At 43.0% G+C, this 15,865-nt stretch overlaps 1 protein-coding gene across 3 annotated transcripts in view; it reads right to left on the reverse strand.

Annotated features, from left to right (window-relative positions):
* CLYBL (citramalyl-CoA lyase) overlaps window positions 1-15,865 on the reverse strand; it is a 1,509,930-nt gene that overhangs the window by 1,141,657 nt on the left and 352,408 nt on the right. The gene's annotated exons all lie outside the window — the stretch shown is intronic.

A 15,865-nucleotide genomic window follows, 5' to 3' on the forward strand; every position in this document is an offset into this window, starting at 1 on the left:
CTGATCTCTTGGAATATAGCTGGCTTAGCCAGGAATCTTGAGGATGTGGTATGGTGTTCCTATATTGAGAATTACGATATCATATTCCTACAGGAAACTTGGATGGTAGACACCCCCCACAGGTTGGGGTATAAAACATACTGCTCCTATGCTATTCCATCAACTAGAGGTAGAGCCTCAGGGGGACTGGTTATCTGGGTTAAAGTGACTCTAGAAATAGATGTCACCCAGTTATCCATCCCCTCTCCGGACCTACTAGGCCTTAAAATTGATACAAGAGGGAAAGAAACTATATATTTAATAAATATATATAATAGACCGTCCCCATCTAACAAGGAATCAGAGGTGATAGAACTCCTGGATTCCTTTTTAGATTTATTAGGAGATAATGTAAAGGTGTTAGTTGGGGGGGATTTTAACTGTAAATATGAGCCTGTCTTGGGGTTGGAAAAATTACTAGATGAACAAGATGCTGCTAATGATATCCTGCCCTTAGAATCTGCAAATTCAGTTAAAAGTACAAAAGCCGCCTTACAGATTTTACAGTTGACTGTGGTACATGATCTAAGGGCTTGTAATGGTCGATTCCGATCAGACAGACCAGCAGCTCCAACCTATTTTAAGGGAAATTCCAGGTCACATATAGATTTTGTAATGGCTACCCGGAATATATGGGACCAATTAACTGATTTTAAGATAGACCATAGGACGGAGAGTGATCATTTCCCCCTCCAATTATGGCTAGACTCTCAATCATTTATTATTAGATCTGAAGAAGAGACCCTATCAAATACCACGGTCACGGAGCTAGAGGTAACCAATAACAGGCGTGCTCTAAGATGGCCATATATCTTGGGAACAGAAAAGACGCTGATAAATATTTACAATGTATTTACTGAAACGGTAGGAGACTTACAGTCAGCATTAGTGGGAACACAAGGTGTTCTTGATTTACATCTTAAGCTGGTAGATGCACTAACTCCACTATTGAGTAAAATCTATAAAAAAGATGGTAATAGGATAAGGAACCATCTTGAGACAGCGAACCCATGGTATAATAAAGATTGTCGAATAGCAAAATCAAGACTGATCCAGGCAGTAAAATCCGGGAATTGTGTGGATATAAAAAGCGGTAGACTAGCCTACAAAAACACTATGGCCCAAGCTAAAAAAGCATGGGATGAAAGTTTTTGGGAGGATCTCTTGAATGCAGCTAAGTTACGGGATCAGAGCATGTTCTGGAATTTAATCGCTAAGGGAAATAAGCAGGGTAGATCAACAAAGGATATTTTCCTAGATGAAAATACTTGGTGTGATCACTTCACTAAGCTCTATGCTAACAAAAAGGAGAGTTTGCCCTTGGGGGACTATGAGACAAACTTAGAAATGAGTATTGCTCCATTAACTTTTAGTTTAGAAGAAACTAATAAGGCTTTATTAGCTGTGAAAATGGGCAAAGCCCCATGCCCCGATAAAATTCCCGGCGATCTACTAAAATATGATGTGGATGTGTGGGGGCCTTATATAAATTACCTGAGTAATTCCATTGTGGCAGGCACACCGATCCCCGATTCATGGAAAGGGGCAGAAATCATAACAATTTTTAAAAAAGGTGATCGCTATGATCCAAGTAATTACTGCCCAATAAGTTTAATAGACATCTTTCAAAAGATATATGCCAGACACATTTTAAATAGGCTTTTAGATTGGATTGAAGAGACTAAAATATTAACCAAATATCAGGCTGGTTTTAGAATAAAAATAAGTACGGTTGACCAGGTGTTTAGGTTTATGTGCATCTGTTGGAAGTATATAAACATAAGGAAGGGTAGTCTCTATGTGGCATTCGTGGATCTAAGGGCCGCCTTTGATCTTGTTCCGCGCAATTTGTTGTGGATTACATTAAGGAACATGGCGGTTCCTGGGGAACTACTTAAAGAACTTATCAAGCTTCACACAGGGAACTATGCAAAAATTAGATGGGGAAAAGAAGGTGAAACCTCAAGGGCCATACCTGTAGACCGTGGTGTGCGCCAAGGTTGCGTGTTAGCACCTACACTCTTCTCATTATATGTTAATGATATTCCGAGCTATTTAAGGAATTGTGTACATGACTCCCCGAAGCTAGGTGGTGAGCCGGTTACGGCATTACTATTTGCTGATGATACCATCCTTATTTCCCAAACTCCGAGAGGTTTGCAAAATTTGGTGGATTCTTTTCAGAAGTATTGTGTGGGGAAGGGGCTAGAAATAAACCCTACCAAAGCAAAGTATATGTCCATAAACCCCAAGAAATCCCTCAGGAATAATCTGTCCTTGGAGAATCAAAAACTGGAACAGGTAGGGAGTTTTAATTATTTGGGGTTAATGCTGGATAGTAACCTGTCCTGGAAAGGACAGATAGATAAAAGCATCTTATACCTTTAACAAAACTCAATGCCTATTTTAAAAGTACACGGAGCTAGTTATTCTAAAGCAGTCTCACCGGCACTTGAAGTATATAAAGCGAAGGCCCAATCGGCCGCCCTTTATGGTGCTGAACTCTGGGGCTACTATTGTAACAACAACTTTGGAAAAACGGAAAACTACTTTGTACGAAGGCTACTTAAAATGCCGACAAGAACTCCTTTAGTCCCTGTTTTCCTTGATATTAATCTTAAAAGAGCTGACTATCAAGCATTATTAAGACCACTGCTGTATTGGGTCAGGTTATGGGTAACCCCGGAGTTGAGTGATTACAAGAGTGGATTGAATGAATTAACTCAGATAGATGGTCATATGAATACCCCTTGGTTAAAATATGTATCTAAGTGGTATGAGAGATTAGGTTTATCACACCTATGGGAAGTTCCTCAGATTATGACAACATGTACCAGGAAAATTGTAAAGGACACCTTTTGGTCTTATGTCAACGGAGAGCTATTGCGTAGTTCATCGATCGGTATTCTGACTTTGAATTTTTTGAACATAAAAGATACACCTAAATTCGAACAATTTTTGGATGAGGTCGGTCCTCCACTGACAAAAACACTATATCTACAGTTTAGGTATGGGGTTTTACAGATTAATGCTTACACATGCAATTGGGGAGGGGTTAAAGGTTGTGAACTGTGCACTCTCTGTACTTTAGGGGCTAAAGAAGATGTTGCTCATCTACTCTTCTCTTGCCCAGTATACAAGAAACCAAGGGATTGTTGGATCAAACCCGTTTGTAAATATGTGGGGGTTAGATCCTACAAAGAAGCAGAGTGCATATTTCAGTCTAATACTTCACAATTAGTGGTGTTTGGCACGAGTAGACTTTTATTTAATGTGTACCTTATTAGAAAACGACTTGGTCACAAACTGTAATATCTTGTTAGGTGGCCCGCTCTTCCCCTTCCTTGTAAAGGTATATGATGCACTGTTTCTTCGATGCAAGTTAATTAATTTTTTAGTTCTGGCTTTTAACTAATTTATAAATTGTTATTTATATTTTTATACGCGGTACTGCTTATTCATGGAGACATCCATATATTTCTTGCCAACTGTATGTATTGTATCTTATATTTAATTGTGAAATGTATATATGTATGTTATATTTATCTTTTGTCTTGACTTTTATGGCAATATTTGCCGAAATAAAGTTTAACGAACGATATCACTAAGTTAAAATTCCGTAAAACTCAACACTTACATTACTTACCATTAGTACCTAAAAGGATCATCTGTGCACCATGTGTAATCCTGTCAAATTTCATATGAATTCGTTCAGCTGTGTTGGCACTACGGAAGATACAAAAGTCCATGGAAATCCAATGGTGCAAAAAACGCATTTTAGGAACCCCCTTTTATCCTTGCAACCCCTTGACCAGTCTCTTTGAAACTTTATATCGTCCACCAATATATATACATATATATATATATACATAAATATATATATTCACTGAAAAAAACAACGGTTATAGGGGCATTATAGCTAGGCTCACATGTTAAACGAACAATACCATAGAATTTAACCAGTTATAGTTAGTGTTATCTCAAGTAACTATAACTGGTGCCAAGGTAACTATAACTCATGCCACCACCATAAACAGTTTTTTCAACAAAAATGTTACTGCAAACATTACATTGATATTATCAATTATGTTATCAAAGATGTCATGAGTGCCGTAACTTGTGGGGTAATTAGCAGTGCATGGCGAGGGCCAAACCTGAGGCCAACCCCCAATAAGCACCCAACCTTGCACCGTGCATGGCCTTTGCCTGTGCGTAGCATAGGTTGCCCACAAGACCTGGCCTGCAGCGAGACCCTACGGCCAACCCCCTAATCACCCAACTTCATGCTGCGCCCGGCCTCTCTGGGCATGGGAATAGGTGTGAGAGGATGTATCTGGGGGTGAGAGTGACTGTGAGAGTGTCTGGGTGTGAGAGTGTGTAAATCAGTGTTTTAGTCGGTGCGTCAGTGTGTGCACACGTCTGTGAATAGGCACATGAGGGTTTCAATGGGTCTGTGAGTGGGTGTGTGAGAGTCTGAATGGGTCTGTGAGTGGGTGCGTGAGGGTTTGAGTGGGTCTGTAAGTGGGAGCGTGAGTGTCTGAGTGGGTCTGTGAGTGGGTGCGTAAGTGTTGGAGTGGGTTTGTGAGTGGGAGAAAGAGAGAAAGGGAAAGAGAGTGAGAGGCACAAAGAGAGAGTTTTTTAGGCTTTGATGTCCAATATCCATAGAATGAGTTATTTGTCTCCAATTTACTATTAGTTATAGTTACCTTAGGGCGTGAGTTATAGTTTCTTTAAGAACTCTAACTATAACTGCCAAATTTCTACGGTTTTGTATGAGTAAATTCAGAACAAAGCTAGAACGTCCAGGTAACCTTTGTTTTTTTCAGTAAATATACATATATGTAGAAGTTGAGTAGCATATACAGGGAGTGCAGAATTATTAGGCAAGTTGTATTTTTGAGGATTCATTTTATTATTGAACAACAACCATGTTCTCAATGAACCCAAAAAACTCATTAATATCAAAGCTGAATATTTTTGGAAGTAGTTTTTAGTTTGTTTTTAGTTTTAGCTATGTTAGGGGGATATCTGTGTGTGCAGGTGACTATTACTGTGCATAATTATTAGGCAACTTAACAAAAAAAAAATATATACCCATTTCAATTATTTATTATTACCAGTGAAACCAATATAACATCTCAACATTCACAAATATACATTTCTGACATTCAAAAACAAAACAAAAACAAATCAGTGACCAATATAGCCACCTTTCTTTGCAAGGACACTCAAAAGCCTGCCATCCATGGATTCTGTCAGTGTTTTGATCTGTTCACCATCAACATTGCGTGCAGCAGCAACCACAGCCTCCCAGACACAGTTCAGAGAGGTGTACTGTTTTCCCTCCTTGTAAATCTCACAGTTGATGATGGACCACAGGTTCTCAATGGGGTTCAGATCAGGTGAACAAGGAGGCCATGTCATTAGATTTCCTTCTTTTATACCCTTTCTTGCCAGCCACGCTGTGGAGTACTTGGACGCGTGTGATGGAGCATTGTCCTGCATGAAAATCATGTTTTTCTTGAAGGATGCAGACTTCTTCCTGTACCACTGCTTGAAGAAGGTGTCTTCCAGGAACTGGCAGTAGGACTGGGAGTTGAGCTTGACTCCATCCTCAACCCGAAAAGGCCCCACAAGCTCATCTTTGATGATACCAGCCCAAACCAGTACTCCACCTCCACCTTGCTGGCGTCTGAGTCGGACTGGAACTCTCTGCCCTTTACCAATCCAGCCACGGGCCCATCCATCTGGCCCATCAAGACTCACTCTCATTTCATCAGTCCATAAAACCTTAGAAAAATCAGTCTTGAGATATTTCTTGGCCCAGTCTTGACGTTTCAGCTTGTGTGTCTTGTTCAGTGGTGGTCGTCTTTCAGCCTTTCTTACCTTGGCCATGTCTCTGAGTATTGCACACCTTGTGCTTTTGGGCACTCCAGTGATGTTGCAGCTCTGAAATATGGCCAAACTGGTGGCAAGTGGCATCGTGGCAGCTGCACGCTTGACTTTTCTCAGTTCATGGGCAGTTATTTTGCGCCTTGGTTTTTCCACACGCTTCTTGCGACCCTGTTGACTATTTTGAATGAAACGCTTGATTGTTCGATGATCACGCTTCAGAAGCTTTGCAATTTTAAGAGTGCTGCATCCCTCTGCAAGATATCTCACTATTTTTGACTTTTCTGAGCCTGTCAAGTCCTTCTTTTGACCCATTTTGCCAAAGGAAAGGAAGTTGCCTAATAATTATGCACACCTGATATAGGGTGTTGATGTCATTAGACCACACCCCTTCTCATTACAGAGATGCACATCACCTAATATGCTTAATTGGTAGTAGGCTTTCGAGCCTATACAGCTTGGAGTAAGACAACATGCATAAAGAGGATGATGTGGTCAAAATACTCATTTGCCTAATAATTCTGCACTCCCTGTATATATATATATATATATATATATATATATATATTGTTCTATTTTATGATTTGTGTGTGCTAAATGTGAACTAACTATAAGGTCCCTGTAACCTTTGTTATTTCAGTGAAATATACATTTCTATATATATTAATTATTTTCATTGAAACAAACAAGGGTTAAAGGGATGTTACTGTTAGGTGAAAATGTGAGTTAAAACATAACGTTTTAAACTAACAAACCACTGAACCAGTTATAGTTTTCTCAGTAACTACAACTCATGCTCTAAAGTAACTATAACACGCCCCTCCACCATGCAGAGTGTTGTCAACAATTATGTCATTTCAGATTTGCAGAGATGTTATCAATGATGTCACAGAACATAACATGAGTGATGTAACTTGGGAAGTAATTAGCAGTGCATGCATTGCAAGGGCAGGAGTTACAGTTACTTTATTGCACGATTTATAGTTACTTGAGATAACTAAAACTGGTGAATTTCAGTGGTTTTTATGCCTTGAAAACAGTATGTTTTAACTGACATTTTCACCTAATTATAACAGCCCTTTAACCGTATTTTTTTTCTGTGAATTGCTAAGGTTTTTTTTAAAGTGAAGTATGATGTTGTAAGTTGTAAGCTGTGCTTGGTGTGGAGTACCGATGCACAACTCCTCCCTGCACACGGCATTTGGCTGTACACAGTGTAGGATTGGGCGCAGCATGCTGTTGGGCATAGGGCCTGGCCTTTGGCCATGCCTTGCCCTCTACCTCTTGCTAGTGTCCAACGCCTTCTGGGCACAATCTTTGGCAGGCTGACAATGCAATATTACAGTATAAATGGTGTGATTTTAAGTAAGGCAGACTTACTTTGTCAAAGGGTTAGAACACCGAAATATAAAAAGTGTTCCTATTGGCTTCATCGGGAACTCAGCATTAGAACATACATAAAGCAGACCTATTGTCTTTGTCAAATAAAGTCACAATAACTATAATCAAATGTATATTTCATTATTTCACGTCGTTGCAATGTTTACTAAACACGATTATCATAAATATTTCTTAATAAAGTGTTCTTTAAAAAAATCAGTATGTCTGAGTGTTCCTTTAAAATTGTTCAGGCCACAAAATGCAGCCACAGAAACAACCACGAGGGGGCCCCTGCACTATAGCTGAGAATCATAGAGCTCTAGCTGAGAGTACTTTAAAAAAAACATATGGTAATCTCTGTTGGGGTCATGAATTTAATGACCCAGGAGACTGTTTTTTTTTTGCTGGAGGGCTGCTGCATTCCCTGCAGTCCCCGACAACAGTAAAATATATCCTTGGCACTGACCCTGCCCTTTCAGGGGCACCACCAGGATCCAAAAAAATCGAAATTACCAACTTTCGCTGGGCATTGTGATGTGCTTTTTAGGATACTCACATCTTGATTTTTTGCTAGGGACAGTGGAGGGAGCACATGATGCCTCGCCAGCTCCCTGCAAGTGGCTCAGTGGGCTACATAGGACCAGGCAACACATTTTGCCCTTTTTAAAATACAAACAAATGTCTACCTAGGGCACCTCACATCATTTTTTATGTTGGGTGCTACCAGGGGGAACCACAGGCCCCCACGGCCCCACCAGCTCCCAGCAAGTGGCCCCATGGGCTGTGCAGAAGCTGGTAAATACTTTCCTTTTTTTTAAACTGGTGTGCTTAGGTGCCTACCCGTGGTACCCCATAGCATTTTTTATGTTGGGGACCACAGGGGTAGCCCCCAAGGAACCCCCAGCCATGGCGCCTCCCTTAACTGCGCCCATCCCTGGTGAGGTGGGACCTACCATTGATCCCAACCTGCATGAGTAGTTTTTCTTTCTACTCCCACTGGGTAGGAGCAATTCTATGTTTCCCTGCCCATGCTCTTGCAGACTGAAAGAAACGTTGGTGTTCCCCTGGGTAGAGTTTATAGAAAAAGCTTTTTTTGTTTTGCTAATAACTTTGGCACCGTTTCGTTAATCTTCACAACATTTTCAAAATGTATACATTGCTAAGGTCCGCTTCTGTCTTTAAAGTTTCGGAGTGATTTGTCAAGCGGGGGCCAAGAAAAAGGAGGGGGGTCCCAAAAAGCATTCTCCCCCTTTTACTGTTCCATAGGGCCTTAGACACCCCTACAGCCCGAACCACTGAACACAATTACACCAAATTTGGCACAAAGGTAGATTGTGTTGTGCAGATCACACTTTTTGTGTTGTGATGTAAATCTGTTCAGTAGCTTCAGAATATTTAAGGCCAAAAAATATAGATATATAGGGACACAGATCCTCAGCGGTTCCACTTCTAGTCGATCCGCAGATCCGCGCACCACAAGAAGAATCTGATTGGCTGGCCGCAACCTGACAGAAAAGTTGTGGCTGCCATTTTGTTTGTCGCATCAGCTCGGGGTGGAAAAAGAAGAGAGGAAAAACACATATGGGTCAGAATACAGGCATCCTGACCCCACAGGACACAAAGAGGGGTCCTGGGTAAAAATTGTGCAATTATTTTTTTTTCATTCGATTTGTGAATCCATGTGTCCACGGTTGGATCCACGGATCACAGATTTGAGAATCCACTTGAGGATTCGCGAATGCAGTGACAAATTGAAAAAAAAAAACACTGTAACCAAACTCATGTTTGGTTTTGGACCATTGACCAGGCCCTGTGGCCAAATGCCGCCACGCACTGCTGAAGGCCGTGTGCGGGGCTGCTTATAATCACGACTGTGCATGCTAAAAAAAACATAGAAACTCACTGAAAAAAACAAAGGTTACAGGGATGTTATAGTTAGGTTCTGAATTTACTTGCACAAAACCTTAGAAATTCAGCAGTTATAGTTAGAGTTATTTCAAATAACTAACTCGCACCCTAAGGTAACTATAACTTGCACCTTTGCCATGCGCAGCTAACTGTCCACATTTTATAACACTAATAACGTCTTCTATGGCATGTTTGATTTTATCACTGCAACATTTGCAATAAAAAAAATAGTCTGGAAACTGTGCATGGTGAGGTCATGAGTTATAGTTACCATCTGGAGCGAGCTAGAGTTTTTTGAAATAACTCTAGTTATAACTTCTGAATTCCCCTGTGGGATAAATAAAAAAAATATATAAGACCGCGGTACCGTTGTATACCTGTGGAACCCAGCATAGCCCTCCTGTGATGTAACATGGTATTGATGAACAAGTCACTTACGTTTCTGATAGAGACTCTGTCTACCTGCATATTTTGCACCCTTTGAATATTCTCCAGGTTTTAGACTGAATCCAGGACCTTTTCAGTAGCACCTCTGCATGCCTGTAAGTGGCAGTGTGTAGCTCTGTACAGATGTCCTTCTGCTCCAGAAATGACGTACGGAGCATATATAGCCACCACCCAGTATCCTCCTGGCAGATGTCTAGGAAAAGGACTCTATATGTCAAGGCAGTGGTAGCAGCCTCGGCCCTGGTAGAATGAGCATGCAATCTTTCCACAGGCTGCTTTTTGGTCAGTGTGTAGCACATCTTAATGCAAAGCAGGATTTAAGAGGAGGTGGTTCTCTTCTGCACAGCCTGGCCTTTTTTCACTTCGGCAAACGACGCAAAGAGCTCATTATCCACCTGGTGGTCTTTTGGACGATCTATGTAGAAATTCTGCTTTCTCTTGCGGTCCACGTGATGGAGTCTCTCGTCATCCTTGGAGGGATGAAGTCGAGCATAGAAAGACGGCAAAGTGATGGCTTGACTGACGTGGACCAGCATTACTATTTTTGGCAGAAAGAATGTCCCCTGAACCAGTTTGTCTGGGAAGAACGGGTGTACTGCAGGTGTACACAGAGAGCTTGAAGCTCACTCACACGCTGCTCTGATAGTATGGCGATGAGCAACGCTATTCTGAGGGTGAGGAGCCACAAGAGACATCTGTGGAGCCATTCAAATGGAATGCAAATTAGAAAGGTGAGGACCAAGTTAAGATCCAACTGTGGCATGATGAGTGGAGGGGGGGAACAAATGAAACTCTTTAAAAAATCTCTTAACAACAGGAGACTTCAAGAAAGAGAGCTGATCCAGTACTGCAAGAAAACAAAAAAGTTGAAAGGTACCTTTTTATTGTGCCCACGGTAAGGCCTTGCTAGCCAGGGACAAAACAAACAATAAAACAGCAGATACCTTGGCCTGAACGGAGTCAATTTGTTGAGAACCACACCAATCCACAATTTTTTTCTCAAGAACAGGTGTGTACAGTTTTATTTGAGAGACAACTGGCTGCCAAGATGACATCAATTACCACTGGAGGAAAGCAGAAGGTGTTCAGCTGTCGCCGCTTAATCTCCAGACATGAAGGTGGAAGTTGCGAATGCTCAGTGCAAAACCTAGCCCTTCTGCTGCAACAGCGGATCATCCCAGAGAGGCAGCATGATCCGAGGGCAGATGTGCAAGCCCACAATCTCTGGATACCATTCTCTTCGTGTCTAATCTGGAGTCATTAGAATACGTTGGGCAAGTAGGTACTGATCTTCTTAAGAACTTGTGGTAGATATTGGCAGAAAGGCATACAGGAGTCCCAGGTTCTACTCAAGGCAGAAAGCATCTCAGAGCAAGAGGAGCCTTTGAAACTCCAGCATGCAGAAGAGCTGACATTGAGTGTTCTTAGTGGTGGAGAATAGATTGAGCCAAGGTTCTCCCCATTCGCAATAGAGACTATGTACCACCTCTCGGTGTAACTGCCACTTGTGATCTGGTATGCGCAAATGGCTGAGCTCGTCTGACCTAGTATTCAATGATCCTGCCAGGTGGTTCACCACCAGGAAGATCCTTTGGTGGTTCGGCCATTTCCAGAGGCTCAAGTCCTCCTGACACAGAGTCCATGACCCAAACCCACCCTGTATTTTGCAATAACACATGACTTTAGTGTTGTCTGTGAGCACCTGTACCAGCCTCCCTTTCATGCATAGTAGGAATGCTTTCAGTGCCAGGTGGATGTCCCTCAGCTCTAAAAAATCTGATATGATCAGTGACACTGCGAGACAACAGAGGCCTCTGATCTCCACCTCTCACAGATGGTCACCCCATCCCAGCAGTGATACATTTGTCACTACTCTCAGCTCAGAGTGAGGAAGGGAGAGGGGTCTGATGCTGACCCAACCACAGTCCAGTAACCACCACTGCAGGTATTTTGCATTCTCCTCTGAAATGTTAATATGGTCAAAGAGGTCGCCTTAATTTTAGACCCACTGAGACTTCAGGTCCCACTGACGAGCTTGCATGTGTGCTCGACCAATAGGTTGCAGGAGGCCATCAGTTCCAGCAGCCTCAGAGTTAACCTCACTGAAATGAAGGACCAAGGCTGGAAGGTCAGGATCATATAGCCTGAATGTCCTGGACTGTCTTTACCAGGGAAAAGGCATGAAACCAAACCATGTCCAGAATGGCTCCAGTAAATGGATGTCCAAGAAGGAGTCAGGTGTGGCTTTGGTACATTGATAATGAATCCCAGAGATGACAAGAAATTTCCCATTGTCTGGTGGTGGATGGCGACAGTGTGTGGCGAGCCTGCCTTCAACAGCCAGTCATCAAAGTAGGGAAAGGCTGGCACCCCAGACCTCCAAAGATGTGCTGCCACCACCATCAGCGCCATCACTTTCATGAACACCTGAGGGGCACTGGTGAGACCACAAGAGGAAAGCAAACTGAAAATGCTCCTGTTGCACCACGAAGTGCAGGTAACGCTGGTTGGCCAGCAAGATGGGCTTATGGAAAATGACACCCTGCTTGTCCAAAGCTACCATGCAGTCTACAGGGTCAAGGGCAGAAAAGACCTGGGCCAGTGCAAGCATTTAGAACATTTCCTTTTGGAGGAAGGTATTGAGAAGGTGCAGGCCTAGATTAGGCCGGAGGCCTACGTACTTTTTTGGCCATCAGGAAGTAGCTGCAGTAACATCCACATCCTACTTCTGAAGCAGGTACCCTCTCAATTGCCCTTTTGGCCAAAAGAGCCTGCACTTTCTGCTGCAAAATGGAAATATGGTCCACCATCAGTCTTTGGGGTGATGATGGAGGGTGTGGCAGTATAGTAAAGAAGTGGAGGCTGCGAAACTGCAGGTCACCATGATAGGGTTGGGTCGGTTGGAGATATGGGTACCTCTGCGAAACCATGAAAGGAGATTTAGGGCTGATATGCTTGGCCAGGCAAATTAGCCCCAGAAGCACACCATGGCCTTAGTCTCTTTGAACCGCTTCAGAGCAGAGCCTGCCTTGTCCTCAAACATGTGAGGTTAACGGCATGTCCATGAGGAACGGCTGGACATTGCCTGCAAAAACAATGTACCGCAGTCAGGCGTGGTGGCAAATGGAAGCTTTGTTGCAGATTGCCAGCTTGCGCAAATCGGTGGTGTCCAAGCCACAAAGAGTCATTAACTTGGAAGCATCTCGTTCATCCTGAATGGCATGGCCAAGGACAGACCGGAGATCTTTAGGGACAACTGGGAGGACCTGAGCCACCAAGTCCCAAAGGGTGTGAGAACAGCGTCCAGGTAGGCAGCTTGCATTTGCAAACCTAAGCACCAAGCTATTGGATGGAAATACTTGTTTGCCAAAGGTTTCAACATGTTTGGCATCTGTCTGAATGAGTAGTTGGGAAAGTGCAGGGATTGGTCTTGCTTGCGGATGGTTGCACCACCAAACATTCAGAGGAAGGGTGCTGAGATAGAAAAGTGGGATCCCCCAAGGCAGAGAAATGGAATTGCTCAATTTGGATGTTGATTGGTGGACCAGAGCAAGGTCTGGCCCATGAATTCAACAAGGAGTCTGTTAAGGCCCCGTTAAATGGTAGCAGGGTCTCAGGGGATGTCGCCCCGGATACAGAACTTCTGTCAATACTTCAGTCTTCACCTCTAATGTGGTGAGCTGGAGGTCAAGGACTTTGGCCGCCTTACACATTACCATGGCGCAGGAAGTGGACTCATCTGTGGCAAGTCCAAGGGGTGAGAAAAGGCCTGTTTCAAAGCAGGTATCTAGACTACAAGTATCCTGCAAGTCATGATATCAATTATCATCTTATAAGGACTGAGCAAACTCATCTCCTGCACCATAATCATTGTCAGAGTCTGTGCCAAAAAGTGGATGTATGGTGTGTTGTCTTTCTTGTGCAGGTGACAGAGCAAGCAGAGGACGCAGCGCCTCAAATGTAGTCAGGTGTGTCGCTGGGTGAGTCGAACTGGCGCCATCTCAGTGCTGGACAGTACAATCTGTAGCTCTTCATCCAGCATTGATGGATTTGGTACCAATGGCAAAGTCCCTGTTATGGACCGCCATGGCGGAGTTAGGGTCCAAACTCCGGCCAGAGGCTTCATAACAGACTCTGAGGGCCTGATTACACCAAGGGTGAACCGGCCAGGCGTACTTCAGGTGGAAGGGGTTTCACAGGGAGACGGCAGGGTACCAAAGAGCCAGAGCATGGCTGCACAGAACTCTTCATTCTGCTGCACAGTGGCAGACTTCCGTGGAAACTCAGGTTTTTTTGGAATCTGTTGCAGGATCAGCTCCGAAGTCGGTTGACTCCGGGAGTGAGATCAAGATCGATGGTGCTGATCCCACGCCTGCTCAGGCGAATGCTAGTGTTAAGAGGGGTACTAGTCCCACTTTGATTTCTTCTGTTTCTTTTCACACTTACCAGACAATTTGAATAGTGATGAAGACTGGCCTCGAGAGCAGTTACAGCACCTCTTGAAACAGGACTGGGACCAAATTTTAGACGGGCCACAACTTAAAGAGGTCTCAGTGAGGAGCCTTCTTATGCCTGGCAATGTAAAGTTTCACCTCGCAATCGCAGAAGGCCTTCGGGTTCATTATCACGCAGTTAGTGCAGGCAATGGACTTATGGCTGAACCCCAGGCACCACAGCCGAGTCTCACTTGAATTATGCAACAAGGGATGTGGCAGGGTTTACTAAATTATGAAGCACAAAAATGCTAATTATGCGGCATAATGCAGCACATTTTGCAATGGTATCAGTCCATTACTGTGAAATGTTTACACATTTTACCACTGTTTGGGAAAACGTTTAACTCAGTAGTACTAGTTTTACACCAAAATATAGTAAAATGGAACTGGGAGGTGAATAATCAACCTTTATAACTTGCCTACCGCTGCACAGCTACACCTCACTGCATTTTCAAAAACTTTTGATCTATCTGAGCTAGAAACAACTTTTTTAGTTGAATTCTTCTAATTCCGCAGCAGATAATGGATTTTGAGGTAATGTGTCCCCGAGAGACAACGGCGAGCTCCGGAACTACGCCAGAAGGCGCAGATAGAAAGACACTGCCTGTGGGATAACGCCTAAATAGGCTCTATGCGTCATTTCTGGAGAGGAGTGGCATTGGTGTGGAGCTGCACATCTCCACCTACTGGGGTGCAGAGGTAATGCTGAAAAGTTTCAGGGACCAGCCTGATGCCTGGGGTATATTCAAAACGTGTGGAATCTGCAGCTAATAGCCTCTCTCGGAACTGTGACCCCAGCGCATTCTTCAGTCCCATGGTACCACAGTATGGTGCAAGCTACCCCGAGCAAGGTTGCAGCCAACCTTTGCACTATGAGGCTAATGTTTGTGTCACCGGTACCTCCAACACAAAAAGAGAATGCAGTCAGGTGCACGCTGAGGGGGTGGGTGCAGGGCCTTGAGCAGGGGGAGTTGGCTTCTTATTTGGGTTGGGTGCAGGGCCTGGCAAAAACCTGGCCTTGTGTCTCAACCCTGCTGTACATGGCCGAAGGTTGACTGCATGTAAAATTTGGGCCGCTGATTTCATTTAAAATATATATTTTTTTTTTAACTAAGCATGTCAGTGAAAAACACAAAGTTTAGAGGGACATCGTGGATAGGTTCTAAGTCCTTAACTTACTTTTTTGTTTTAAATCAATGAAAATAACAAAGGTGAAAATGATGTTCTAGTTAGGTGTTGGAATGAGATAGGAGCTAACATTTTTTTAAAGGCACTGAAATACACTAGTTATAGTTTAGTCAACTACCTATAACGTGCACCTTGCTTATGTTCCAAGATATTACATCACTTATGACATTTTAAGTGACATCATTGTTTATGTGCTTGATGAGGCGCAAGCTAATGGAAATTAAAGGCGGGTGACTAAACCATAAGTAGTGTATTTCAGTGTTTTTTTTTAACATTAGCTCATGTCCATTCTATCACCTAACCATAACGTCAGTTTAAACTTTTTTTCAGTGAATGCAAAGCGTGTATGTGTATGTATACATATACACGAATGCATACTGAACATTTGTACTTATTTATACTATACATATATTTAAAAGTCAAGTATACTTAGAAACAGATAAATGTAGACACCTGAAATGGCAAACGTGTTTGCCTTCCTTAAACTGTCCTGCAAAAAAAGAATCTGGTACTTG

Source organism: Pleurodeles waltl, chromosome 8, assembly GCF_031143425.1.
Source record: "Pleurodeles waltl isolate 20211129_DDA chromosome 8, aPleWal1.hap1.20221129, whole genome shotgun sequence".
NCBI lineage: Eukaryota > Metazoa > Chordata > Amphibia > Caudata > Salamandridae > Pleurodeles > Pleurodeles waltl.